Raw genomic sequence first — 10,332 nt, 5'->3', positions numbered from 1 at the left:
TATAAGAGTCAGCGAGAGAGTAAAGGCACTCGCCACTAAGTCTTAGAACCAGAGTTTAAACAGCAGTCCCCACTTGATGGAAAGATACAGCAACTCCAGCAAATTTTCTTCTAAATCCCTAGTATTGTACACACATAAGCAAAAGAAATAAATGCAATGAAATATTAAATTTGAACACACACATCTGAAAGTATATATAAAATTAGCAAATGCTTAAATTTCCCATAATTGTTATCCATCTTCAAGTAAGCGTCTTTGTTACCCATTTATTTAACCTATTTCTTCATGTACCGAGTCTATACAAGCCTACAGTCTGAGACTATACTGCCTATAAAGAGCTTACTCCAGAGCCTTATAATCAGCATTCAACAGAAGTCAGCTGTTCTGACTATCACCATAAATATTGCCACCAATGGTTAACTGAAGAAGAAACAGAAAGGAAAATATAATACATCTTAGGAAAATAAATCACACATCTCCTAAAAAAATCAAAGTTCTACCAAAATGAGCTTAGATTTTTCAAATACTTTGTTTCTCAAAGCTGTGTATTTGTGTCGGGGTGTGAGTGGGTGGTTACATCTTGGGAGTGAGTGTTTAGAAATGGTTTTGAGCTTTCAGACTTTAACGTGTTACCTCACTCTGACAATTGAAATGAACCAGTAAAGTTAAGTAGTATCTAGGGGGAAAAATTCATGGTTGAGAAATAGCCAGCCTCTGTCACATGCTCTTGGTTCAAGGTTGTGAAAATTAATTGTAGGAATGTTACTTTCTTCTTTTTAGCTGGCAAATGGAAAGGCCAAAGCTCAGGATTGTTGGGAGTGACAGCCCAATTAATCAGGCTCCATGCCTCACACTAGGTGCAGAGCTTGCCCAGGATTGTGAAAGTTTTAAATGACCCCTTTGTCCTCAGCAGCGCCAAAGTGAAATTCCTCAAGGATCACTTGCTTGTTGGCACCTGGTATCCACCCAGCAAAACTGCGGGACAAAAAGTTCTTTGGCAAAAGAGGCCAGGCTGTGCTTTTATGTCTGCTGAAAGAAATAAATAACAGTTGTAATTTTGCAGAAACACAGCAGGCTTATCAAAATACACTATACCACTGGCAGGTATCTCTCTAGGAACAACTGAATCCAATTAGACTTACAAAGGCTGATGATGTCCCTTAAAAGGCCAGAAGTAAAGGCCTGGAATCAACTGCTAGAATGGATAGCAGAAAGAAATCTTAGAATCCTATTCAGATCTCCTTTTTTATACCTCCCAAATTTCTTTTTTTTTTAATTTTTAATATTTTTATTACATATTTTCCTCAATTACATTTCCAATGCTATCCCAAAAGTCCCCCATAGCGCCCCCCACTTCCCTACCCACCCATTCCCATTCTTTTGGCCCTGGCATTCCCCTATATTGGGGCATATAAAGTTTGCAAGTCCAATGGGCCTCTCTTTCCAGTGATGGCCGACTAGGCCATCTTTCGATACATATGCAGCTAGAGACAAGAGCTCCGGGGTTCTGGTTAGTACATCATGTTGTTCCAACAATAGGGTTGCAGATCCCTTTAGCTCCTTGGGTACTTTCTCTAGCTTCTCCATTGGGAGCCCTGTGATACAGCCAATAGCTGACTGTGAACATCCACTCCTATGTTTGCTAGGCCCCGGCATCGTCTCACAAGAGACAGCTATATTTGGGTCCTTTCAGCAAAATCTTGCTAGTGTATGCAATGGTGTCAGCGTTTAGAAGCTGCTTATGGGATGGATCCCTGGATACTGCAGTCTCTAAATGGTCCATCCTTTCATCACAGCTCCAAACTTTGTCTCTGTAACTCCTTCCCTGGGTGTTTTGTTCCCAATTCTAAGAAGGTGCACAGTGTCCACACTTTGGTCTTCATTCTTCTTGAGTTTCATGCGTTTAGCAAATTGTATCTTATATCTTGGGTATCCTAAGTTTTGGGCTAATATCCACTTATCAGTGAATACATATTGTGTGAGTTCTTTTGTGATTGTGTTACTTCACTCAAGATGATGCCCTCCAGGTCCATCCATTTGGCTAGGAATTTCATAAATTCATTCTTTTTAATAGCTGAGTAGTACTCCATTGTGTAAGGAGGAGGTTAACAGAATAACTACGTAGAACTAAACATCAGAGACAACATGAGCAGACACAGAATGTGATAATGGCATCTATTTTTAAAGAGTGACATTATTTTTTGCATTTAATTATTTATTCATTTTATGTCCTAATATCCACCCCCTTTTTCCTCCAAGTTGCCCTCTTCCACAGCTCCTTCTCCCATTCTTCCTCCCCTTTTCCTTTGGGAAGGTAGAGACACCCCCCCCCCCGGTTTTACCCCACCTTGGCACACCAAGTCTCTGCAGGACTAGGCACATTCTCTCCCACTGGGGCCAGACAAGGCAGCCCACTTAGGGGAATAGGATCCACAGACAGAAAACAGACTGAGGAACAACCCCTGCTCCAGTTGGCAGGGTATCTGCATAAAGGTCAAGTGGCACATCCACTACACATGTGCAGGGGTTCTAGGTCCACCCCATGCTAGATTTTGGTTGGTGGTATAATCTCTGGGAGCTCTCAAGGGTCGAGGTTAATTACTTCCTGTTGGAAGTCCCTATTCTCTTCAGGTACCTCAATCCTCTCTCTAACTCTTCCATAAGACTCCCAAGCTTCATCTAATGTTTGACTGTGGGTCTCTGCATCTGTTTCCATCAGCTGCTGGGTGGAGTCTCTCAGAGAACAATTACAATAGGATCCTGTCTGCAAGCGTAATAGAGTATCATTAATAGTGTCAGGGATTGGTTCTTGCCCATGGAATGTGTCTCAGTTTGGACCAGTCATTGGTTGGTCATTTCCTCCATCTCTGTTCTATTTTTGTCCCTGCACATCTTGTAAGCAGGACATATTTTGGGTCAAAGACTTTGTGAGTAGACTGCTACCCTTTTCCCTCCAATGTGAGTCTTTCCTGGCTACAGAAGGTGACCTCTTCAGGCTCAACATCCCCCACTGTTAGGAATCAGACCTGAGACAGGGAGAGGTCTGTGGAATTGAACAATGGCATCTTATTTCCCTCTCCACTTCCTCTTCCACCTGGGTCCTAGATGGGTTAGCAGCAGACACCTGTGAGCATGCTTCCGCCAAAGCTGATTATCTACTTTACAGAGCTTATGCAGTATGTATGAACACTTTATCTCAATTGTTCTTGACTATATTACTGCAGGACAGATTGGCAAATAGCCTGAGCATTGATGAACAAGGAAATTGAGACTCACAAATGTTAAGTTATTGAGCCCTCCTGCCCAGGACTTTTAATCCAAAAACTATTTTATGCTAGGTTAAGATGGAATTATTTCTAAAGACACACAGAGGACAGCTATATTTAATAATTTATCCGAAGTTATACAGGCATCTCAGTTTAAATAACCAAGGCCACTTATTGGTGATAATAGAAAATGTCAGAGTTGATGAGCTGTACCTTAAACCCTAAATGAGGTGAAATGTGCTTAATCTGTCTCTAACCTACATAGTGGATGCTTTTTTTTTTTAAAACCACTTACTATGTTCTTGAGAAGTTTATAGGCCATGTTATACACATTTAGATTCTACATCATTTAAACATTATAGGTTAAGTATCACTAATCTAATTTTTGATATGCAGAATTGAGGTTTCACAACAACAGTCAAATATTCAACACATTTCTAAAAGTTAAACTCAGAGGATATAAATAACATTATAGCTACTTATGGCTTGACCCTAGTCTTGACCTGGGTACAAGGCAAAGAAAGCTATTACTTTATTTTTCTAGCATGGAAATTACACCATAGGGTCTTAAGCATGCTAAGAAAACCTTCTATACTGACCTACACCCCAGCTAAATTACATAAGAATTTAAACGATAGTCTTCGCTACCTTAACATCCATAACCAGTTTTTCCATCATACAGTTAGGACCTAAAATCTCTCATTCTTTGATGAGAAATAAAAAGACCCAGTTGCCAACCCCATATTTCTCATGTTAGAAAAATCATAACAACGGTTGATATACCTTGAAGAATGCTGTGGTTTTGACTTCATTCAGCTCCTTTACAAACTGTACAATTTGTCTTGGTCTCCATTGACCCTCCCTGGAGTCACTAAAAGCAATACAGTAGTCTACATTGATGTGAACTGGATGACCATGGCCTGGCTTACAAAGCACATTTTTTAAGACAAAAGTATGTTTTGTAATAAAAAAAATCTTTATTTTGAATATTTTTCCACCAAAAAGAACAGCTTCTTGCCTAATGAGAAAACCCAGGAGCAACTCGCTTCCAGAAGCCTGACTAGCTGCCTCTCTCTGTAGCAGGACTATGGGTCAAAGCAGAACTGGAGCGAGGGATTCTGGGTCACCCTGTGTTCTATGAACCACATCTGGTTTTCTACTTGCTCTACCTCACTAGAGTAAGAGCATCCACTTGATGCTCTAAATAAGTTGAGTGGCTGAGAGCAAGCTCCAAAGGTTCCCTCTTCTGTGCTGTGTACATAGGCTTCTGCTTCATGACGGGCCTTTATAGAGTATCTGACCTTTTACTTATATGTCTCTGGAAACATAAACAAAGCATCAACCCAAATATACATAAAGTTCCCCAAAGATCCTCAAATCATCGTGTACAGTAAGTAGCATGGTATTCTGGACAAGGATGGGCCATGTGTGATGTTACATTCATTAGTTTACATCACTCATAAGGTTGTAATCTTCTAAGCATATTCTGTGACGTTCATTCAGTAACCAAGATTCCCATGCATTTTTTCAGAACCTGTCATCTCTGTTATTGATGCATAGATCCTTTGGAATCCTGGCTCCCTAGATCACCATTTGCAGTTTCAGGAATATTACCCTTCAGCAGGTACACAGGCAGCACTCCTCCTCTTAGCTCATTTTATGTGACAGGAGATATTCTACTGTAAAGAAACCTGGTTGAAGTCATTCAACCCAATCATTGCTAAACTGACATGGTCTTGAGATTGTTCCAGTCAACAATAATGAACACTTTCTAGTCTTAGTTGGCCATGGGACAACATTCCCACAACTCCAGGAGATAATTCTATTTTAAAAGGTCTTCTTGTTTTCAAGTTGCAAGAGCACCTGATGAATTGCAAGTGGCCACAGCTCACTGTGACCCCTTAATTCTGAGGACATAATCCCAGCTCCTCCACCTGCATAACGCCTTTGCTGGTATACACCTCATCTCTAGCACTAACACATCACCCATTCTTATCCTACTTCAGTAGCATTGGCTTAAGCCCACTCTAAGGAAAAATTCTGGAAGAATAAAATAACATAGACTGAAATGGAAATTGATAGGAAGAAAATAATATATACTGAATTGAGAATCAATTGGCTTTGGGTATTAAGTGGGATTTAAATTCTCTTATTTATAATTTTGTGTTTCTGGAATTTCCTACCATTACTTTTAAAATAGAAAAAAAGGCAATGAAAAGAGGAAGAGAGGATTCTAGAAGAGAAATACTGATCTCTTTAATCTTTTATTGCCAACTTCTCAGTGCCCTAGCTCATTCTCTTTTCTCCTTTGTGCAGCCCATCAATACAGTTTATTGAGATTCATAGTTTCTTAAATGCCATTTGCTTTTCATTATGTGGATAAAATCTTGCTGATATTTTGGCTTTGCACACTTGTGCCATCTGATGTTCTGAAACCTCACGAAAAAGATATCTCCTGACCCATGAGATTACTGTCTTATAACTAAGCCATGGTTGCCCTAAACAGGAGACCCATCTCAAGTAATGGCAAGCTCTGGCTTTTCATGATACAGTGGCATAGAAAGGTATAATCCTTGCCTCTTGTAAATATTGCTAAATAATTTGACTTCACGTTTATTTTTCTTTGGGGAAAAAATCTCATTTTTAACATAATTAAATGAAATATATACTTGAGAGGTTATGGCTAAAAAATTTGTCTTAAAAGTATGCCATTCTGAATTATTCACTGAGTAATTTAGGACCCACACAGTACCCCAAGAGCAAAAAGTTTAATTTTGTATCCAATTCCAAAATTTCTTCCAAATCTGTGCTTTGTTGTGCCTCCCTCTCCCTCTATCTTGTGATTTAAAAAAACATACTGTATGTTTGCTACATGACAGACATTATGTATAGGGTAAAAATCAACTGAGCCCAATATATCTCCATTTTATGTCTCAGAGTTAATCTATGTTCCTGTTGCCATAGATATTCAAGCCTGGTTTCTTTTCTTGTTCTTGGTCTTTTTGGTTTCCATAGAAGAGTCTCCTTAAATAAATTTGGAGACTTGCAAAGTTGGAACCCGACACTTGATACTGTATGGAACTCTAATGCTGAGGTGACGGATGTGGAGAAGCAGGCGTTCCCTTGAGTCCAATAGTTCTCTCACAGTATCTTAGTGAGTTTGTCTTCTCACTCCTTCAATGATATAAGAACTGTAGGTGGGGATGTACTTCGGTCTTTCCATTGTCTTCCATGAAGGACTTGGGAGCTTAGAGCTTACTATGTCTCTGGTCCCTCATTGTTGAGACTCTGGGAAAGCCCTTGGCAGTCAGGATATAATAAAACGGTTTGTTTTAAAAGTGAGCATTGTTAAGGAGAACAGTAATACTCTTGACATATTTGAAAAATGGTTAATTCTTCTTTTCTCCTGAATGAAGCATAAAGAATATGTTCTCTGATTTTCACCTTGACAACCAGATAGGTAGGCCTGTGGTTTAAATACAGTGTGAGGGTTTCTTTAAGGACATCCCCTTGGGGTTTTAACTTTTAATCTTTTAACTTTCCCCTTATAATTCTTTTATGGGACTGACTCTGGGGTGAGCTCTCTTCCTAGGTCACTTGTCTAGGTTACTGCCATTGTTAGCATTCACTGATCAATCCTGAAGCAAGAGTTTGCCTAAAACTCATAAAAGGGTTCTGGTCAATTCTGAGAGTTGTAATTATTGAAATTGAAATTGAAATTTTTAGACTCTAATCATTTTAACATAACTCCACTTTTGATGGCTAGACAGTAGAAACTCATTCCTGATGATTTGGGACTAGGGACGATGTCAGCCATGTAGCTCCCATTGCTAACTGTATGAACCACAAAGATTTCAGTAGCGTTATCCTGGCTGAGCTTCCTGGTCTGCAGGTTAAGCAGATGCATGGAGATAGCAGAGAAATCACTGAATGATGGTATTCACATTCAATAGATGCATGCAAAACATTAGAGAAACCATGAGTAGGTAGTGGGGCTGGCATGCAGACAAAATTGTAAGGCACAGAAATTTTGGAATGGCCAGATTATAAATTTAAAATACTAATTTTAATATACCAAGGTTAAGGAAAAATAGGCAATAATCAAAAATAGATTACTAAAATCCAGGAAATGGAAGCACTAATAAAGCAGTGAATAGAAAAATTCTACAATGTGAGAAGCACTGTCACATGGACCGTGTGTCTCAGGTGAGCCTAGCACTAGACCATACAAAGTGAGAGACTAAAGCAGTTACTTGAAGATATGCTGACACAAACTGCACACTGAATCCTACAGAGAAAATATGGTTTTTAGAAGTGTAAAGAAATATCAAGAAATTGTGGGATAACTACAGATGTGTAAAACAAACCTAAAGGTATTCGTAGAAGCGAAAGAGAAGTGAAAATTGTTTGAAGTTTTAATGGTTGAGCATATTCCAAAAATGGTGACAAACACCCAGTTATACATACTAGACTCTCAGTAAAGAGCACATGGGTTGAAAGTAGGATAATTAAACTATTAACTTTACCTATGGGCAAATAAGGATAAGACCCTCAAAAGGTTCTAGAAGAAATATAGAAGGAAAAAGAAAGTAAACTAAAATATTTAAAACAATGGAAAAACAAATACATTTCTGCAGCCATATTTATCATTCCGTAATGAGAATGAAATAATAATATCTATACTTAATTATAGGTTATGTCCAGGGAGAAATGGCTTAAGGGTTACTAGCACATTGTCCTTGCAGAAGATCTGGGTTAGGTTCCCAGCACACACATGGAGGCTCACATAGACTGCTCACTCCAGTCCTAGGGCATCTGATGCCTCTGTGAGCATTTACATATATGTAGTATATATATGTATACACGTCTATGCATATATATATATATATATATATATATATGAAAAAACACATACACTCATGTGTGCACACAACCTTTAAAAAACTGAGATCAAAAGAAAAGGAATAAATAAGAGGTAATAGAATTTTCTATGTTTCTTGCTTTAATGACTGCAACAGTAACTTTATTTACATAATTGCTGGAATATTTTGAGTTGGACTAAGCTATGAAGAAATGGATGAATAATAAAAATGAATAAATTAAAAGAATAATATTTTGCTACAGGTATCTCTCTCTCCTACTTGTGAAGTGGTATGTTAGTTAAAATGAACATGTATTCATTGTAAATGTACATTTGCATACTATTCATTTAAAGTCAGCATTCTTAATATTTGTCAAGTGTTTATACCTTTTTCAGTAATGATAAGCAGAAAGGATATATCATTATAAGGCATATATTATTCTCATAACAAATTTCAAAACATCCTGAGCTACTATATAGATGCTACAAAGTATTAGCAAACTTCATGCAGCAAGGCATAGAATGTCTATGTGAGATTTTTCCTGGGTATGCAGGGTTGATGTAATTTGTTAGTCTGCCTATACTGGTCTCTACCTGTAATTCAAATGCAATGGTCACTGTGGAGGCAAAGATAGGAGAAAAATGAGTCCAAGGCCAGGCTCCTATATAGAGCAATTTTGTGACCAGTCTGGGTTATATAAAAAGAACAGATTTTAATTATTTAAATGCATTTTATACATCAAACATATTCATAATATTGATTATTTTGAGAATTAAATAATACATAAAAATTTTGTTCAATATTTATATTCATATCCTTTCATACCCAAAAAATTATCATTAATGAGTATTTAATACTATCCATAACTGAGAATCCAATATCTAATGTTGAATACTAAATTGTTTGAAAACATACAAAATTTCTTTGGGAGTTAAGCATAGTAAAAGAGAATAAAATATTAAAAATGGATCATTAAGAAACATATTCAAAAGTCCTTGTATGATACCACCTGACATAGTGAGAGAGTACTTAAAATTCATTATACATCTGTGTACATTGTCTAACAATCAGTTTACTTAAAAAGATTGACATGGTTTCTAGGAGAGTAATTATTTTATCAGTAAGTATATTTTAAAAATTTCAAAATAGCAAAAACTCTTTGAAGCTAAACATTAAGAAAATGCTAATTTCAAGCACAGTAAGGAAAATAATCAATATTTCTGTGATGTTTGTAGAACATGATTTTAGTATTTTCAACTGTTGATATTCAACAAACAGGATAGTTATTTTAAGATATACTTTGTTGTTATGTCTCTCTTTTCACTTCTGATTTTATTAATTTGGATGCTGTCTCTGTGCCCTCTGGATAGTCTTGCTAAGGGTTTATCTATCTTGTTGATTTTCTCAAAGAACCAGCTCCTGGTTTTGTTGATTTTTTTTTTGTATAGTTCTTTTTGTTTCTATTTGGTTCGATTATTACTGCTGTCTACTCCTCTTGGGTGTATTTGTTGTTTTGTTTTGTTTTGTTTTGTTTGTTCTAGAGCTTTCAGGAGTGCTGTCAAGATGCTGATGTAGACTCCCTTCAGTTTCTTTTTGGAGACACTCAGAGCTATGAGTTTTCCTCTTAACACTGCTTTCATTGTGTCCCATAAGTTTTGGTATGATGTGTCTTCATTTTCATTAAATTCTAAAAAGTCTTTAATTTCTTTATTTCATTGAGTTATCATTTAGTACAGTGTTGTTCAGTTTCCATGTGTATGTGTGATTTCCGATGTTATCGTTAGTACTTAAGACCAGCCTTAGTCCGTGGTGATCTGATAGGTTGCATGGGATTATTTCAATCTTCTTGTATCTGTTGAGGCCTCTTTTGTGACCAATTATATGGTCATTTTGGGAGAAGGTACCATGAAGTGCTGAGAAGAAGGTATATTCTTTTGCTTTAGGATGAAATGTTCTATATCTGTTAGATCCATTTGGTTCATAACTTCTGAGAAGAAAAGTTTTTAAAATACAAAGTACATGATCAATCTTGCTAACATTTTTATGGAAGGTCAGCATTTCCAACTACTAGTCAAGTAGGACAGTGTCTCAAAAGAAAATCCAGGCTGGGCGTGGTGGTGCACGCCTTTAATCCCAGCACTCGGGAGGCAGAGGCAGGTGGATTTCTGAGTTCAAGGCCAGCCTGGTCTACAAAGTGAGTTCCA

Source organism: Mus caroli, chromosome 9 (assembly GCF_900094665.2).
Source record: "Mus caroli chromosome 9, CAROLI_EIJ_v1.1, whole genome shotgun sequence".
Lineage (NCBI taxonomy): Eukaryota > Metazoa > Chordata > Mammalia > Rodentia > Muridae > Mus > Mus caroli.
The sequence above is the reverse complement of the archived record's forward strand: the minus strand, read 5'-3'. Positions refer to the sequence as shown.